The 20728-nt window shown below is 37.4% G+C and overlaps 1 protein-coding gene across 13 annotated transcripts in view; it reads right to left on the bottom strand.

Annotated features, from left to right (window-relative positions):
* The window catches only part of MEF2A (myocyte enhancer factor 2A), a 79240-nt gene extending 61037 nt beyond the window's left edge, over window positions 1–18203 (bottom strand). For 10 of the 13 annotated variants that reach the window (XM_060694794.2, XM_060694788.2, XM_060694791.2 and 7 more), the window contains exon 1: window positions 18063–18203. The gene's annotated coding sequence lies outside the window, so the exon portion shown is untranslated. Of the gene's footprint in view, window positions 1–8862; window positions 8979–18062 lie in introns of all 13 variants that reach the window. The other 3 variants (XM_087878318.1, XM_060694787.2, XM_087878321.1) reach the window with 2 other exon arrangements.
* Window positions 18204–20728: the final 2525 nt, after the last annotated feature.

The following is a 20728-nucleotide window of genomic DNA, read 5'->3' as shown; positions in this document are numbered from 1 at the left end:
ATATGCTTTGACCATCCATGGCAATCTGGGAAATTTATTTGTGTCCCTGTGTTCATGATCTAATTAGCATTTCTTAGATTTGCTGAAAGTTGACTACATCAATGGGTTTTTATTTTTCTTCTTACAGGAAGTTGGAGGCCTACTGAAATGTGAGTGGGTGTGTATTTCCAATTTAGTAATTAAGAAAGCACACCAGGAGTGAAAAATTGAAGACTGCAGCTTTACTATCAATGTTTCTGAAGCATGGCATGCCCCTGGAATGATCCACTGGGAATTTATTCTACAATTGGATTGAAACTATATCTTAAAGCAGGGACTGGTCAACTTTACTTCCCTAGAATACACACAGTTTATCAATGTGTTTCCAATTTGCAAAGACACCTGGAAACAATTCTACAACACTGACTTGATAATGGCAGAACTTCCAAACAATAATCACCCTAAAAATGCAACTCGCAAGGCTCACTGGTAAAGTTTGAAGAAAAAAAATGTGAGTTGTATTTCTTCCAAGACAGTTTGATTTCCTGCTAAATAGCTATTGTACTCTGCCAAAAAATATTCCAGTGTTTCAATGCTGATTGCTAAGTTCTGAAGGCTGGGAACAACACCAACTGTTGAAAAGGAGTAACTGTACATATTACATAGAACAGACATCTGACTGCATATGGATCTTGCAGTAAGCGTTGTCCTCTGACAAAAGCCATTTTGGGTTATTTTACAAGCAGTTTTAATCCACAGTTGATGTCACAGAATAAAGACTAAATGAATGCTTCTACTCTGACTGATGAAATGTCTGAAAACATATAAAGCACTTTGTTATTTTCTTCTTAAACAGCAAAAAGGCTTTGCGCCTGGTTAGTACATGGACAGACCTGTCATTCTTTCCTTCAAGGAGGTTTCTTTGATTTCCCACTTTAATCCAGAGTTCTGCAGTGTCCTGATGGCCATCCATTCCAGTACTAACCACCTTGTTCACCTTTTCAAGGACAACTCAGTTCAGAGAGCTGTTCCTGTCTGCAGTGCAAATTGTTTATTCAATCAAAATCAGCAACTAAGGTTTCCTATAAAGGCCTCACTGACATCAAGCAGAAATATGCAGTAGAACACAGAACACAAAATAATAGAGTTCAATGGAATCTTTGAGGTCTTCTAGTCCAACTCGCTGCTCAAGTAGAAGACCCTACACCACTTCATACAAATGGTTGTCCAATCTTTTCTTAAAAACCTCCAGTGATGGAGCACCTACAATTTCTGGAGGCAAGCCGTTCCACTGATTAATTATTCTCACTATCAAGAAAATATAGATGTGTAAGAACAGCAGAAGCTATGAACTCACTTAGAAAAATGTAACTCTGTGATTCAGGAAGCGAAACCTAGGTGGCAAGGTATAGGGTTCAAGGTAATTTTCCCTGGAAATGCTTTTTCTTGCATATATTTATTTACACTTCTATAAAATTCTTATCAGTTTATCTCAAGGAGGATATTGCTGAATTGGAAAAAGGTTCTGATAAAAGTTCATAGCATTTAGGGCATTTGAAAAATAAATTCAAGAGAGGGATGTCAGAGCTGTATAAAATTATGTAGGATGTATTGAAAATGCATAGTTTCCCCCTCTGCTTTTAGAATAATGGGAGTTTCAGAATAAAATGAAATTCTTCGTGGAGCTTAGAATACAATAAATGAAGTTGACTGTCATATGATGCATAATATATACCGGTAATGGCTACCAAGTTACATAACTTTAGAAGAGCAGACAGCAAGATTATCACTAAGAATTACCTATAATAATTATGGTATGCCAGCATCAAAAGCAGATATGCATTATAGATGTGCACTAGAAGCTATAGCAGTAGCCATAAATTGGCTACTGTGAGAATCCAAATTAGGATTCTAACACAGCTCTTCATATGAACAGCCAGCCAGGCCTTGGTAAAATGCTTTGTGTGGGACTACTGTAAGAAGGAGATAAATCACTGTGTTATTTAAAATCCACAAAGCTATTATTTTCCCTATTAAGAAAACCAGGGTGGATTTGATTTAAATCAAGTCGATTTAAATCACAATTTAAATGATTTAAATCACTAGTAAAAAGGCTTGATTTAAATCAACTTGATTTAAATCATAATTTTTAAAGAGCAACTGTCATCTCCGTCGCACAGCAGCTCCTCCTCTGACCCGCTGTTGACTCACTGACAGTCCCATTCACTTTAATGGGACGGCTGGTGATGCAGCAGTGACACAACATGATGAGGGACGTACCAGGCAGCAGATGAGTGGATGCCCGCTAACAGGCGCTGCCATGATGGATCTGAAATGACAGGTGTTTTTAATATTATATTTATAAGCTGCTTAGAAGGTGTCACTTTCATTTTTACTGCTTGCTCTTCCTCCTCAAACTTAGAGCCTAGTGGTACAGATGCATTTCTCTTCAAACAATCATACAGTTTGTAGTATACATAGATTTGCAAAACAAGGGGATAAAGGAATATTCCTGACTTTGTTTTATGATTTATCTCATGGTTACTGTTAAATTGTGTGAATGCATCAATGCAGTGCATGTTATCTCAGCTTGCAGAGTTTGGATTCATTGAGTTTACCAAAAATGTAAATATTGCAGAATATACAGCCTCATGCTACATAACTAAGCTCCATTTCATGCTGAATAAACTAAATTATTAATGTATCTTAAATAGAAAACTATATTTAGATAGATTTTTACTCCAAAGGCATTTTATTAAAATAAATTTGATAAAAATAAAAATAAAATCCCATTTAAATAAAAAAAAATCCGATTTTTATCCACCCTGAAGAAAACTAAAATATTTTGGGGAGGTTTCTTTCAATAGCTGAAGTTTCCATGAAAGCCAACATGTGGAAAAGGCAATTAATCTCACTTTCTCCAGAGACGCAGCCACAAGTAAAGTGCTCCTACCAAAAATTGCTTTTAAGTCTAAAAATAGGAGATGTATCTTCTGCCTTCTAATCTTATCTAAATGATTAGGCAGAGGGCAGGGAAAGAGGTATAAAACAGACCTCAGTTTTAGAATACTACAGCGAAGAGGTGTCAAATTTTCAAGAATGCAGTTTCAGGCTCTGCAGTTTGTACTTCTATACACATACATTCGATATAATATTAAACTTTGTATATTTATTTATTTGTGCTTTATAGTCAGTATTGCCTCCTGGTGATTGCCTGGACAAGTTTCCCTGGCAAGATTTCACAAGTTATTTGCCACTGTGTTTTACCCAAGGCTTGGTATGTGTCACTAGCCCCAAGTACTAAATTGTTAGAAATTATACTATCTTCTGATCGTAACTAGTTTTGAGATAATATTGTAAGCAACAGCAGTGGGTCCTTGAAAAGTGCTTACACACCTAAAGAAAAAAGCAAATGAAAGTCTACAAGAAAACAATGTGAGGGAGTGAAAACAAAGAGTCTACAGTTACCTTCCTCAAACGCACCACCCTTGAAAAAAATGCACCCCAAGTGATTACATTTTTAGGTGGGCAAGTCCACTCACAATCTAATGCCGCTCTGTGTTACCTAACAAGTAAATTGGGCCGACAGGATCATACTCACAACCAGGATTTTACCAAGTGTGCTATTCTGTGTCCTATGTTATTTTATTAATGCAAAAAGGCATTCCCTCTGAAATGCCCTGTATCTTCCATCTCTTCTATTTAATTTTGAAATGCTAATCTAGAGTTACGTATAGATGGATGCCTCCAAGGGCAGTGTGCATTGTATTCCCAAATTCTTTAAGCAGCAATTTTTCTGGCCAAATATTATAGCTTAATAGAAAGCATAGGCATATCAGAACACCTAGGAAAAATAATTTATCTTTACAATTCAACTGTTTGTCTGTATACTTAGTTAACATGTCATGATGAGCTTTAGAAAAAAGGCCTTGTAATGCATGCCGTATTTTATCTCTCTATCATTGTAACCCTTGCTTTACCATATTTTAAGGTGTACGTGTCATATTTTTTTAACATGATTAATATCATAAAATTGAACTTTCAATGTTTGCATAGTAAGTTGAATTAAGATTTCACTGACCATTTCAAGTGCAAAAACACAACAGTTACTCATATAAATAAACTAAGGCTGTAATATTTCATCAAAATATTTTAAAATATGCAAGTATTAAAATCCAAGTAAATTCAGTGAAATATATATGCAAGTAAACCTGATTTAGTTTGACATGCAAAAAGATTTTTTAAGCAAAATCGTAAGAACAACCCAAGGAGGCCGAAGGTTACATTCAATTTTCTTTTCTAAGTATAAATAAGTTCAGTTTGAAGCACTAATTTGGATACTTAATGGCTACTTCTTTAAATGTAAAACCTGTATGTGAGCTGACAGTTATGTCTTTTTCACATACAACATAAAGAACGAAAAGAGCAAGAAAATGTGTCCTAAGAAAAAGCTGCAGTTAAAGTTATCATATAGTATATATTTTGCAACAGAGTGTGTTCTTTAAATATTGACCTTTGGAATCACGCTTTTAGTTTAGGGTCCTCAGTACATTATATACTGCATTCAATAAATGCAATCTATTAATCAATCATATATACGATAATATATCTTCCAGTCTTCCAGTCACTGTTGACTCCTTATGATTGTTTGACCTAGTTCCTAAAGTTACCTTGGCACAGTTTTGCATGCCATTGCCTCCTTCCTAGGGCTGAGAGAGAATGACTGGCCCAAGGTTACCCATCTGGCTTCATGTCCAAGGCAGAACAAGACTCAGTCATTTGATGCCTTGATTGCTACACATACTAGCTGAATAAAATTTAACTTTACAGGCTCTAATTATATGGCAATAGTTTGCTTTAAGTGTGATGGATTTCTGACAGTGCTGTCAAAATGTAGGCGCTCCTAGATAAAATTGTCAAAATTTCCTCTCTCTGCAGATTCTGTGGAAAAATTACACTGGGGAAAAAAAGGTGAAAATTTGTGTTTGGTAGATATCACAAGATTCAAGAATACAACTTCTTAGCAAATTAATATGGCTTATATTTTCATTCAAAATCCATTTCAAAAATGTTATTTTTCTCCATATTTGCTTTAAAATAACTTTACATTAATAGTATATATAACTATATATAAAGAAAATAGCTATGAATAAAATGAGTTATTTGCCTAAGATCAAGCAGGGAAAACAAGTTTAAATAAACAAAGCCACCAACATTCATTTATTTACGGTCCAAGACCAAGTCACAAAATTTAAAATACAGATCACTAATAGTTGCATATATAATAATACATACATACATAAGAGAAAGAACCCTATAAAATTAGCAACTCAATGGTGGCACCAAACCCAACTGTCCAGATGGATGATAAGAGTTTCATGCAAGTTATGCATTTCTTTTTTTTTTACCCATGTTCAAGTGGTAAACTAATATTAAGATACAGGAACTAATTCAGCATTATATATAAAATAAACTGTGCTTGTGTTATCTTATTTTACTAAAAGTGTAACTGCCTTCTTCTAAAGCTAGAAACACTTTTCCAGTTAAAACATAGAGCTTTCCGCTTTAAGTTTAGTTTAAGACTTCCTGGCTTACTAGAATGTCAGAGCAGAAAAGGAAGGAGTGACAGGAAGGTGGAGTACATAAGAAATAAAAATTAGGTTTTTTGACTCCTTTACTTTTCTGCATTTTTCCCCTTTTGTATTGGGTCTTTGCCTCAGCTGAATTGCAAGAAATCAACTCATTAACGTTTAATACATTTTAAATAAAAACAACCCTCTTCGTTTCATGGGACATTTTATCACTTAGATATTTGTCCCTAAAGGTATTAAGAGATATACTTGTCTCTAAATGTCAAGTATTTGCAAGCCATTGGCACATGTGTCATATAGACACCACTGGAGGCAGAGAGTGTCTCCACCCCTGTGTGGAAAGGAGGGGCTTACCCTGAGTATAAAACCTCCTCCAACCTTTTCCACCTTGCTCTCTCCATCTCTGTCTTTTCATGTTTGTTCCTCATGAGACTTGATCTCTGTTGTACATAGTTAATATGATTTATCATATGAATAAATATGTTTAAGACATTTATTTATGCATCTGCCTCTGAACTCTTCTATGCTCCTGGGTGTTTCTACGATCCCAATTCCACACTAAAGTTATTCAAAAGGTACAATGCTGTGCATGTATAGCACTGTATCTCTCTACCTCCCTTAAACATTCCATTTTAAAGTTGATCTTGGTTAAGATTTTATAATCTTAACTCTATAAAAATAACCTATTTGGAAGCTTCAGAATAAGCCAACATCTAAACCACAATTTGAAATTGTCTTTAAGCGACACCAATGGCAACAATTCAGCCCCCTCCAAGACTCGCCTCCAGATACATTAAAACTAAAAGGTGATCATGACTGTATTTTCCAATATCGTGTTTTATGTGAACAGATCCTACAAATTGGTAATAGTGGAGTTACAGTGCATGCCAGATGCTTCTGCAAATCTAATGCAACAGAAGGAGGAGTTCCTGCCAAATAATTCAAAGTTGGCAGTACATCCTCAAGTCTTTCACTATCTCCTTGCCTGAAGAACTAAAGCAGCTGAAGCAATGTCTGCTTATGATCGGCTGGCAACAGCTGAAATACCAACAACCACACTGATCTACTATTTCAACTTGCATCAGCAAAAAGTGGGGGCTGATGAGGATCAGCATCCTTTGAAAGTGTTTTTTTTTTTTTATTGCTAATTCGCAGCATGCCTTCGATTGGGGTTCTAAATCAAATGCTTACTGTATCAATATAGTGACAAATTTTAGCAATCTATTTTTTTTTCCTACCAGCTAATAGCTTCTCTTTTTCTTCCATAATCTTCAACTAATATTTAATCAGTTAAGAAGTGAAACATTATTTTCCACAATTAATACAACAAACAAAACCTCACTAAAATGAGTAACACTAAAATAGATATTAATTTTTCATTAATCTATTAAAACGTATTCTCATATATCTTTCCATACATGAACTGGAAGCACAATCCCAATATTTGTATGCTGGGTTTTGTTTGATTCTGGCTTAACATAGGGAATGAACCTGGTTATTGTGATGGTTTGTATTATAAATGAAGTTAAGTATGATTGCCTTCTTTATTGTTTTCTGAATATCTATCCTAATCAATATTTTATGCAGGCACTTGTTGCAATTACAGAAAAATAAAATACCTATGCAGAATTTAAAATGTGTCTAATTCTCAAATCAGCCTATCATATCTTAATTTAAGATACCAGAAAGTTATAATTCCAAAATGTTCATTAACAATTCAACTGCAGCTAAATTTGTGTTATTAATACAAAAACTAGGGCATTTCAACTAGGTAAATTCAATTTCAGTACCGTATATCTAAATTCATACTAGATAGGCCATGTGTTTTATACACTTCTTCTGATTATCTTCTAGATTAGAACCTTCAAATGAAAATATCATTTCATGCTAATAAATTATTGGAAGGAGCATACTGCACTCATGCTAAAATATTTATTTTGTCTCCATTTTTTTTAGCATTTAAAACCCTAAATTACTTTTGTTAAGGCTGCCCTAGCAAATGCCTTTTCTCTTATCAGCACAATGCACAGGGAAGTTAGATAGGGTTTCTTTCTGTCAATGTAGAAAATACATACTGTATTCTCAATGATAGTATCTTTATTATAGAATCTCTTGTGGAATTCACTAGAATCTCAATTTTTCAACATCACATTTGAGACAATTTTATTGGTATGACCGTTACAGACAAAAAATTATTTTCCTCCTTTTTTTCCAGTAGATTCTGTTTACGGTAAAATCTTTCTTACTCTGAAGTTTCTCAATGTCTGTTAATATTATTACTACTACTAAATACTATTAAATAAATTGTATATCAATTTATTGGCACCCATGGCCAGCAACAGAATAATTGACTGATAAATGGTAAATCTGAAGTGGATATCCCCTTACTTTTACTGGTAAAGGTAAAGGTTCCCCTCACACAGATGTGCTAGTCGTTCCCGACTCTAGGGGACGGTGTACATCTCCGTTTCAAAGCCGAAGAGCCAGCGCTGTCCAAAGACGTCTCCATCGTCATGTGGCTGGCATGACTCAATGCCAAAGGCGCACGGAACGCTGTTACCTTCCCACCAAAGGTGGTCCCTATTTTTCTACTTGCATTTTTTACGTGCTTTCGAACTGCTAGGTTGGCAGAAGCTGGGACAAGTAACAGGAGCTCACCCCATTATGTGGCACTAGGGATTCAAACCGCTGAACTGCCGACCTTTCTATCGACAAGCTCAGCATCTTAGCCACTGAGCCACTGTGTCCCTACTTTTACTGGTAGAAAATGTAAATGGAATCTTTTATATTATAATGGTTGTCATTTACAGATCTATGAACAAAGAAAGCACAAGAAAGCAATGTACCGTAGTTTTATTTCTAATCCAGAAATTTTATTCTTTTGATCCTGTTCAATGCTGCTTTTCAGCTGTTTGGGTCCATGCTGGACAATTTTCCAGTGTTTGGGGGAAAGAAGATAATGTGCCCTTTTCACCTGAAGTTTTCGCCTCATAGCTGTAACAGCACTTGCATTTTGAGGAGGTAACTACTTACCACACATTCTTTTGTGGTTTCAGGTTGTTAGTTCCTGTATGAATGTTTGCTCTTTCAAGAGAATAAATTAGAAAAATGACTTCTTTTCCAGTTACAGATATAGTAAGATCAACTTCATCCTATAAAAGTCTGGCTATGCGCGCGCATGCACATGCACACATACACACACACGTATGTGTATGCTAACCAGGAAGATGAGAAACATTACTAACCTGCATTCAACATATGCACAAATTATTATAGAAATACATATACATACCTACACTAATGTGAACTGCGCAGTGAGGTAGATTTCAAATAACTGCTTAAGACACGTGGATGACTTGTTCTTAAATCTTTCTAGCAATGCTTCTTTTCTTGTTTTTGAACTTTAACCTAAAAATGTAGCAAGTGCACAAATTAGGTGATGTTTATTTTATCTCTACAGGTATCTTCTGGGCACCAGTTTGGTGTAGTTGTTAAAGGCACTGGGCTAAAAATGAGAGTTGTGAGTTTTAATCCTATGCTAGCACAAATCCAGCTGGTAGACTTCAACACACATACAAGAAGCCACTAGAAATAGAGATTCCTAACTTTACATTCCTCTGTTCTCTGCCAAAACATCTGATGTTACTTCTACTTATTTCTTCCTACTAAGCTGAGTGATGTTAATCACAATTCATGCTAACTATATCTAGCATTCTGCTGCATTTATAAAACCAAATATATCTTGGTTTGTTTTTAAGCTTCTGAAAGAGCATCTGATCAAGATGTGCAAGATCATACACAGCATAGAGAAAGTGAATAGGAAGAAATTGTTGCCCTTTCTCAAAACACTTCAATGAATAAAGCTGATTATAGGTAGTCCTTAACTTAAATGGAGCCCAAAATTTATGTTGCTAGGCAAGACAGTTATTAAGTGAGTTGTGCCCCATTTTATAACTTTTCTGCCACAATTGTTAAGAGAGTCACTGCAGTTATTCAGTGAATCATGCAGTTGTTAAGAGAATCTGGCTTCTCCCATTGAGTTTGCTTGTCAAAAGCCAGCTGGGAAGGTTATGAATGGTGAGCATAGGACTCCAGGACACTGCAACCATCATAAATACAGTATATGCTGGTTGCAAACTGCTCGAATTTTGATCACATGACCATACAGATGCTGCAACCGTCATAAGTGTGAAAACTGGTAATAAGTCACTTTTCAGTGTCATTGTAATTTTGAAAGGTAGTAAACAAATTGTTGTAAGTCAAGGGCAACTTGTATAAGGTAACTCACAAGAGCTGAAAAAGTACATATTCAAAGAGTCATGCAATTAATTTACACAGGATATGGTGATATCTACCAACTTCAAAGGCTTTAAAATATTATTCAATAAATTCATGGAGGACGAATCTATCAAGAGATACTATGATGGAAGACATAATTCAACACAAGTTGGGAGGTCCCATGGAATTTATTTCTCTACCACCTGACTAAAAGCATTCCAAAGGCATCATCACAGCTGCTCTAATATATGAAATGAAATAATATCCAATGCTTGTACTTCTGTTTTTAAGTTTGTAAGCCACCCAGAGTCGTGGTTAGTAAAATAGGAGGCATATAAATTTAATAAAATGAATAAATGCAGGACTAGGACAGACCCTCATGTTTTTATATTCTCCAGGCATAGAAGACAGATCCAATTTAAAATTAACAAGAACAGTTGTTTGTAAAAAAGAAAGAAAGAAAGAAAGAAAGAAAAAAGCCAGTTTGCAACCCAACTATACGATACCTTTCAGATCACTATGGTTGAAATATTCTATTCAATGCATAGCCACAAAAGGACAGATTACTATTCTTTGCTTCAAAAGGTAAGGGCAAATACCATCATGCGTCAAGTATTATGAAATTCAAAGCAAGTCCGACTCAATGATTTCATTTCTGTAAGAGTTTTAACGACACTGTAACAAATCTTCCATTAATCTCTGTACAAGGAAACATGATTGAAAATGAAACAAATGAAGGTATAGTAATATGACTGGGCTTTCAGTCACTTTTGCCAGAATTTTTAACACTCTAGGCTGAATCACATAAATAACTAGAAACATATATGATGATATAATATATGATGAATTGTTTCATAACTTGTTAAACTTACTTACAACAAGCAGGTAGTTATGCAGACACTTACTCAAACTCTGGGAGCATATTAAAAATTCTCCCACACAGTAGGCGTAAGATTGCTGTAGTTCAATGTTTGTTTTCAACTGCCACTATATTTTACTCATTCATTGGATACTATGCCAGATACACTTCTAAATCAGACAGTCAACCACATGTAGTACATTTCAACAAGTGTTATTTAAGGAAAACTGAGGAAGCAATAATATCTCGTAACAAGCTTGTTCCAACTATTAGCAAGAATTAGGATAGAATGAGGAAGATAAAATAAACAAGTGTACTGATTATACTATATTCAAATCTTTCTACTGCAATCATATATGCATTTATTACAAATTGGCTATATATTTTAAATAAAATACTTACAGACACCAGATACTTTATATCAAGTGATAAACTTACAGAGTTCCCGTGGAATAGGAAGAAAATAGGTTTCATTTATACCTTTTACACTACGTTTCCCATAGAATAGGAAGAAAATAGGTTTCATTTATACTTTTTACACTACGTTTCCCATAGAATAGGAAGAAAATAGGTTTCATTTATATCTTTTACACTACGTTTCCCATAGAATAGAAAGAAAATAGGTTTCATTTATACCTTTTACACTATATTTACAGTCAGTCAATCTATTCCAGCCATTGATCTGTTCAAAGAACTTTCTTGAATCGGGGAAATGCCTGGACTTTATCACAACTCATATCAAAACCACAGTTTGCAGGCTTCTGTGAAGCCTCAAGAGGCAGTGAATTTTCAATCAATGCTTCCCCGATGCACCACCCCCTTGAGATGTGCTATGGAAAATGAAGTAGCACTTCACTCTGAGCATCACATCAGAACATCTGTGTCATATAAAACACAGCTTTGCTGGCCTCCAGGCACTCTCCTCCACCTGCTTTGAGTAGAAGCGTAGAGCAGAGCACCTAGTTTATCTGCATCATGGCATCAGCTGTTAAGTGGATCATTCCAGGTTAAGGTGGTGGATTGGCTTTAGAATACACCTAGGCCCTTGTACTACTCTACTCTTAGCTATAGAAGATCAATGTTACTGAGTTTGGATCAGTTACAATTTCTCAGATAAGCTATTGGGGAAAAACAGAAGAAGGAAGCATCGTGTATACCGCCTGGTTCTCCTAAATAAAATAAAAAAAGACAAGCGCCTGGGATGTAATGTTAACAAATAATTACTATAAGAGGGAATCACACTTTATACAGCCCTAACAATTTCGACATATGAATAGCAATTCCTCCTGCAAAGCAAGAACTTTAGCAGCAACATACATGACTAATAAGCTCTCTGTACTGTGTTCTTTGTGGCCGATTCCCAGAGCCCAGAATTCTTCCTCTTCTTCCTCTCCACTCTAGGAACACCCATACTTATTTTCAAAGGCCCAAAGGTCAGGCAGCAGTATCACAACACTTAATAAAAGGACAAACTTTTTCCACTCTAGTTACTGCAGAACAACTATTCATATGACAGCACATTCTCATTTGTAGATATTCACTGGAATATAAATTATTCCAGCTAATTCAAACTGTCCTTTCCTATCCTTTTGCACTGAAGTTTACATTCATGTTATTGAATCAGCTGAATCATTTTTTTTAAAAAAACTAGTTAAAGCAGAACACTGTTGCTAAAGCTTTGATGGACTATCCATAATTTCCTAAAGAATCCCAAATTATAGTGTGTCTTATTTATTCTGCTTATTTATGAATAAATAAGCAGAAAGCATAATTTAGTATAAAACAGGGAGGCTACTATAAGGAAAATTAACTTCCCCTTCATAGTCTTCAAGTTTCAACATATATGCTATGGAAGTTTCAAAAACTTAGAACATTTTGCTATACACTTGAGCCATAATGTAGAAATAAATTATCAACTGCTAACAGTACAATCGGCACCAAGAAAAAAGCCTATGAAGAAAAGAAATGTATGGGGAATGGGCATGAGGAATGAAGAAATTGGACAAAGATGGAAAGAACTATTTCAGAGTAATCTGTAATGGAGGGATAAATAAAAGCATATTCAACTAAAAGTAAATCATGTGAAGCAACAATTAGTCTTGCAGTTCTGGACATTTTCCAGCTTGCTATAAAAATGGAGGATTGCAAGAGAGAAGCAACAACAGAGGAGGAGGAGGAGAGGGGGGAGGAACTGTTACAATTTTTGCTGTCGCTTTTATCAGCTAGCCCAGGCCTCTCTTGAAGGAACTCATTGAAGCAACTGCCATATAAATAGCAGCTGGCCTACCAGTGATAGAGGTCACTTCAGCTTTACCTGCAGTAGCAGGAATTAAAACGATTTGCAGTTTCCAGCATAATCTCAGTAATAAGACGAACATTTAGCTGTATTTTAGATTTATGTGATAGTTTAAACCATTGTATTGTTTACTCAAGGTCATTAGTATCTGAATTTGTAGCGTAGCGCCTATCTTTTAATTCTGATCAGCAGAGCGCCATGCTAGCCATTTTAAGACTCATATTAAGAATTAGTGTCTAAATTCTCTACATCTTCCTAACAGGGTCCATTCTGGTTAATTGGTTAATGAGAATAAGTCAACTTCAAATTATGGTTTTGAAACAAGCATATTTCCATTAATAATTGTGGTTAAGCAATATTTGCTAGAATTAAAAAACATACTGTAACAAATTACAAGACACCTAAGTAAAATGTAACATTACAATATAGCTCCTTTGCAAGAACAAATGGAAGGATTCTCACTTAATAATCAGGGGTTTTCCATAACAGCAGGTTGCTAATATCCTAATATCCCAGCAGAATGGCCAATAGAGTATTTAGCATCATAGCCAAAGACATTTGACATTTACTATATTTGGAAAAATTGTAGGCAGTTGTTACATACAATTAAATATGCACAAAGTGAGGAAGCTCTGGAACTCAAGATAACACTCCCTTGTTTCCTCAACTATCAAGTCAGTGACAAACTATGTACATTTGACCAAATAGCTATGATATATAGAATCATTAAGAATAAACTAACAAAATTATGTACATATTAATCTTCAAAGATTTCAAGCAAAAGAAGTATGAAACTTTATACTATGTGCCTTAATATACCAGTAATCATTCTAATGCTGAAGCGTTCACATGTCATTGTCAGTTCTTTCAGAAATACTGGACAATAGCAATGAAGAAACCACAGATCTGAATGCTGTAGTATTATACTAAAGGAAAAGACATCTTCAATCCATAAATGACTGACTGGAGAACAAGGAACTTCACTTTGATCATAATCCTAAATTTCTTAAACAGTTAAGCATTTCAGACAGATAGCAGTAATGAAAGCAGTGTTAAAATATGACTCTCAGATCAGACTCTCAAGTGCTCAAAAAAAAAAAAATCACACCCACCTTCTATATTTAATCCACCTGCTACACGGATCCAAATTAAAAATGCTATTGAACATACCTCATCATGTCACCTCACCTATTTCCATTTCCAGATGCTACTTGTCTGCTCTTCCCTACCCCCTTTCCCCACATTATTTCAAACGCAGAACAAACATTAGCCAATAGCAGCAGGCAAAGTATTCATATCCTTATAACCATTTTACACTGAGCAATTCCACTTTGCAAAGTCATTTGCCAAGTAGACCAACACATTTGCTTCCAGGGCTCATCTTATTACATTCATGTTAGATATTTCCAAGACATGTTTTATAATTCATATTCATGGGATAACCATTCTTTTATTTTATTCATACTTCACTCATCAGTAGATATGCAAAATTAATCTTAGAGCCATTGCATTTTAACTTTATAATCTTCCCCAAGCCACTTGCTTTAATACTGGTTATCTTCCCCAAACTTGTAAGTGTTCCCATTATTCATAGCAACAAATATATCTTAATCCCACTATTATTAAACTTTAGATGTTACAATTCCATCATAACTATACTCTAAAATAAATACAAATTTATTGTTGGTGGCTCATAATACTAAATTAAATTGTTTTTCTTCATCTTTGATATGAACAGCAACTAGCCTGAAAATAAGTAAAAATGAAATCATATAATTTTCAACACAGAAAAAAGGTGAACATTTTAGGACAATTTTGATTAATTTTTAAAAACGCTGCCATTTCTTTTAAGCTTCATATTAAAAACAATAAACTATTAAAATAAAATTTTAAATTTTCTTAAGAAAGATGGCAAATTGATGAATCAAAATACACCTGTATCTATCAATATCATAATCTGGAACTGTTTTATATTCTTATTCAACACAAGGTTGACTTTATTCTTAAAATTGCCACATATTAGACACATTGTTTTGGCTGTTTAGGTTTTAAAGTAGAACACATTGAAAGGAAACAAAATTCTCTTGTTTGGAAGAACTAGTATTATCTATAAAGGGACATTGTTGCAATTCTGGAAAAAAGTACTCCCGTCTATTCACTTCCTAGAGCTAAGTGTTTCACAAGGAAAACTGTGAGCTAAACAGCACCCGTGGCAAGGCTTACAAGTTTTACACCATTTTTATATACTAAGCCAGAAAGACAATACCAAACTATCAACACCCATTGAAAGAAAACGCCTACTGCCACTCATTAAACACTTAATAAAGATAGATTTCTAAACACGTGGGTTCTCCAATCACCAACAGGGCACCTACATAAGTAGGAACAATGTTTTGCAATGACATAAAAAGAACCTTGTCATGTTTTTTCCTGGCAGAAAAATCAAGCCTTATTTTTTTTAAAAAAAACTTAGTATAATGTTGTTTGTTTTTATTTTATTTTTAAGTACTGTCAGTAAAATTGAAAAATTAAATTGTTCGGCAAGCATGAGAAAATGTTTCCATGGTTGTCTTCTCCCAGTAGACCAAAACAGGTATCTCTATTGATGTTACAGAATGTGGATAAATATTTCCAGCTAGAGTTTGCCACTCTAGCCAAGGCCAACTCAAAATTTTAAATAAAAACAAAAAGAGCAATGTACTCCTCTGTTTATTTGATGAGAAAGCATCCCTTCCATTACATCTGCCATAATGTAGTAGCTCTTGAAAGCCTAAGCCCTAAACTCGAAAAAAGATTCTCCTGCTCAATCCATTAACCGCTTCCCTTCTTATTTCACAAACATGCAAACTAAGAATGCAAAACATCCCAAACTTAGTCTCGGCATCCAACAGTTTTATTTGACAATAAAAATTTCAGGAAGTTAAAAAAAAAAAAACAGCTGGTACATCACTCCCAAATATCATACCATCAACAGACCCATCCCCAAACTATATCACCATTTGCTTTTTATATTGTAGCTTTACACTTCTATATCCTTTTTTACATTATGGAATGGGGACTGGTCTTTGGCCATTACAAAGTTTTTGTGTGACTCTTGTTCATTTCATAGACAAATGAGGGTGAGAGTAAAGTGGAAAAAATAAGGGTATTGTCAAGAGAGCATATGGAGGAGTATATGGAGGAATTAACAGTCTTTGAGAGAGAGCAAGAATATACCAAGAAAAAGGCATCCTTCCTCCCGCACATTTTTCCTAAAGAGCTAATACTAGGAAGATTGCCATTTACATAACTTATTCGCTCCATTTTTCTCTTACTCGGCCAACCTCACTACTTCCTAAAAAATACCATGAAAAATCAGACAAGATGGCATGGATTAAAAAAAAAAAACCGAAGCCTTCTTCTGACATCTTAATATGCTTGTAAACTGCCTTGAACATCTTGTCCTGGATAGTAAAAACAAGAAATGAAGAGATGTAGAAAACGATCTTCCTGATCTCTAAAAGATCCTACTGAAAAAGACTTGGGTAAAAGTGTTAAAAAAAAAACCCTCTCTGGTTGGATATACACAAAACGCACAACCTCTGGAGCAGCACATTTCGGCCCTTATTTTTGCAACTCCACATTCTGCTAACCATATCCAAAAAAAAAAAAGAAGAAGAACATTCCCCCAAAGTGTGAAAAATCCTGAATACAGGTCAATTCAACTGCAATCCAGTATAGAGGGAAAAAAAATGTCTGTGTCTTATATAGAGAATCAAATACAGCTAAGTCCTCAACCTAGAACCACAATGGAGCCTTAGCATTTATGAGGCTATGTCAGAAATCTGTTAAGCGAGCTTTGCCCCATTTTACGACCTTTCTCGCCACCTCTGTTGAGCAAATCACGGCAGCCGTTAAATCAACAAAGGCAAGGTTGTTAAGCGAATCTGGTTTCCCCCCCTCCCCCTCAATTGACTTTTGCTCGTCAGGAGGTCGCCAAAGGCGATCCCGTGACTCCTGCAAAACCGTCATAACCGCGAGTTGGCTGTCAAAAGCATCGCCACGTCAATCAACGTGACCGTGGAGAGGCTCCGACGGTGGTCGAGTGTGGAGGGGGGGAAAAAAACAGCCGTCCAAGTTTTCCCAGCGATGTCGTAACTTCAGTCCCCCCTGGAAAGCAACGGCTTGTACGTCGAGGACTACCTGTAAAAGGCACCTTAAATGCAAGGTACATTGCACACACGAAAACGCAGGCACGTTCACACACGCCTTAAATGCAAGGCACATTCACGCTGCCAGATTATTTCCATCCAGACATTTATTTCCATTAAACCAACCCCCCACCACCACTCCGTCCTCCCCAGCTGTTTACAAACCTGCGGATACAGGATCCACCTGGAAATATGCCCCAATTGCCACCGTCACCCCCACCCCCATCCATCATTCCTCTTACCCATAGGGACCTAAACCTTCCTAACCACCACCACCACCCCAGACGCCAAAGTTCCCTTCAGACGACGCCCCGGGACACGCGTGTACGCCTTTCTGACATGCCCAGAGCATCCCCTCTGGGTGTGGGGGGGTGAGGAAGGAGAGGAGACGGCCTCTCTATGTCGGTGAAGACTCCCTCCCCCCCCCTCTCCCCACACAAGACACGGGTCTTGTCTGGCCATCCCCACGTCCCTTAAACGCAGCGCTTATCCGGGATGGAAGCGCCGAAAAGCGCCTTGTTCTTTTTTTTTTTTTTTCTCCATCGCAGCCCCCCCCCCACCCACCCCCCACCTGAAGTTGGAGAGGGAGAACTTGGTGGCTCGCTCCTCGCTTTACGACCGTGCCCCCACCCCCCACCCCCCAATGCGAGGCCGTTGCTGACTCCTTCCTAACTTGAGGGAAGACTTGAGGGGAGCTCAATGACCAGCTTTCTCCCCCCCTCCCACCCCAACTCCCCCTCCCTTTCTTGAGGGGATTTTGGCGGCCCTGACTCTTCGCAGCCCCCTCAGCCGTTGAAGCCCGGCCTCCTTCCTTCCTTCTTTCTTTCTTTCCTTCCTTCCTTCCTTCCCGGGAAAGCGGCCAGACTCACCCATCCGCCGCCGTTGCTTCTGCCGCTTCTTCTGCCGCCGCCTCCTCCTCCTCGCCGCCGTCTCCTCCGGAGACACTGACACGGGCGCATGGATATCCACGGGGCGCTATTTTTAGGCGACGCGGCCGGAACTGCTTTCGGTCCTCCTCCCGTTCGCTTGGAGCTGGGTGGGATGGATCACCGCCCTCTTTCGCTTATGTGTTCTTCCGCGGGTCTACTTGACACCATGAGGGGGAGCGGGCGGGAGGGAGTTTTTTTTTTTTTTTTTTTTTAGAAGAGGCCAAGGAGGCTCTTCGCTGACTTTTCTTTTTTTCTCTCTCTTTCTCTTTTTTTTTTGAAGTTTCCTCCTTTCCCCCCCCCCGGTTGGAACTATATTTACTTAACAGTAGGGGAGCGGCTGGGGTTGTGACGTTGCTCATGACGTCAGGACGCGAAGGCCCGAGCGGATAGGGCGGTGGGCGGGAGCGGAGGCAGCAAGGATCCAATCAAGGGGTGACGTAGGGGAGAGAGGGGCGGTGGGCCAATCGTGGAAATGTTGATAGGTGGATCCCCCTTCCTTTGCTTGACAAGGCGCAACGCCAATCAGAGTGCCGTAAACCGGATAAGAGCAGACCAATCAGAACTTAGAAGGAGGCGGGTGCTGCTCGAAGAGACCTTGACAGCGATACGGAGTGGAAATGATCGCGCGCATGCGCCCACAGCGCCTTCCTTCCTTCCTCTTTTTTTCCTTAAGGGAACGAATGACGCAGAAGCGAGAAAGGATTCGCGCATGCGCAGTTGTTCGTCCTCCTCTACGAGTCTCTTCCCTACGGAGGAGGCCTCCTTCGCGGGCACCCATTTGTTTCAGCCTTTTCTTTTTGCACAGCACCGTTAAAACTCGCTATGCCCGCGTCATATCACTCTTTCACCCGTTCCCTATACACACGCCTTGGGGAGGCACAGAAAGCGGCCGCTGGGAAAGAAGAAGCCTGATTGGTTGAAAGGCGTCTTAAGAAGCCTCTGTCAGGAGGACTCCAGCCAATCGCCGCCCTCCTATGAGCACGCGTTCTACCAGTCCCGCCCACTCTATGTAAATAATAGTTAAATGAAAATACACAGGAAAATTTAGGGAGAAGAAGGGATAAAATAAAAAGTGCAAAAAGCAACAGAGAGCAAAAATAAATAAATGATTTCCCGGCTTCTTTGCAATATCCGTCCTTTTTCTTTAAAATTTACAGTTCTGTACACAGATTTTTCTATCCCATATTTATTTAACTCTTCAATCTGCAAATCCAGAACTCATCATTTCACTTTTTTTTTCTTTGTTCAGCAAAAAGTCCATAAAATATTTCCAATCTTTTATAAAAATATTTAATACTTTATCCCTTAATCAAACAGATCAATTTTTGCTAATAGAATAGAACAGAATGTAGATATAGAATAGAATAGAATAAAAAAATTATTGTCACTTTAAATGTACGCTAACCAGTATACGTTAAAATGAAATTTCATTGCATTCAGCTCTCAAAAGATAAGCATTATGTATATACCCACATACACATATATGACACAGAGAAACATCACACTCTAGTTTCAATACATGGCAGAAAAAAAGAATTCTGTCCCCTTCACAACCTCTATGTCACCATTGTGGGTACTGCATTTCAATATTTCTTTATCCTTATGTTAGAAGAAATATCCTTCTGGGTTCAGCTCCAAGTGGGGAAAAAGACACTGGAAACACGGAGACTGCTTGGAAAGATGATTTAATGGTGGACAGGATCACATGGTTCGAGTCGCAGTGAATCCCCAGGTTTTATGTCCTCTCTGGCTTCGAACTTCCTGGGTCCCAGAAAGAGCATCCTGATTGGTTGTCAGACTCCCAGGGGGTGGGGGTCTTAGCTGGCCTTGCTGGCTGATATAATCTTCCCAGGTGCCATGTCGTGAGTTTCTGTTGCTAGATGGGTCCTATTGTGTTAGTTTCTGTTGCTAGATGGGTCCTATTGTGTTGCAGATGATGGTCCATTAACAAAGATTGAGTTTCTGCCTCTGGCCCATTGAGACAAGGTGGGGGCAGGAAGATGGGAGCTGCTTCGTCTTTAAAACATGCTTCTCCATTTCTCATCCAGGGAAACATAATATTCTGCCTTTTTAATATTTCCTAAAATATTTCATTCTTCTAGGAAAGGGGTGGGTGCTAACTTCCTACACTTATGCATATAATAATCTTACCATAAATAAAACCACGCTTCCATCAAGTTTCTAATTGATTATTCATAAGTCCCAGTAAAAACAGTCCCTCCCACTCTAGACGGATTCTTAAGAGCACAAATGTGTAAATGCTGATGCGGAACTTAAGTGTCAGAGTTTGTTGCAAAAATTAAATCCAGAAAGCACACACAGGCAGACTGATGCAGCAGGATTCATTAACTTCTTTATATACATAATAATACATGAAGTAAATTTACAATACCAACAGCACAGGGGTGGGTTCTACTTACCTTTACTATCGATTCAATGGCCCATTGACAAAGAGGGGGGGGACTGAGTTTCTGCCTCCATTTTAGGGGGAATATTCTGCCCTTTTAATATTTCCTAAAATATCTCATTTTTCTAGGAGAGGGGTGGGTGCTAACTTCCTACACTACTCTACTCTACTCTGGTTTGTTCTTTATTTTATCGAAGGA

Source organism: Pantherophis guttatus, chromosome 13 (assembly GCF_059756535.1).
Source record: "Pantherophis guttatus breed Tessera chromosome 13, ASM5975653v1, whole genome shotgun sequence".
NCBI lineage: Eukaryota > Metazoa > Chordata > Lepidosauria > Squamata > Colubridae > Pantherophis > Pantherophis guttatus.
This window is presented reverse-complemented; position numbering and strand designations above follow the sequence as displayed.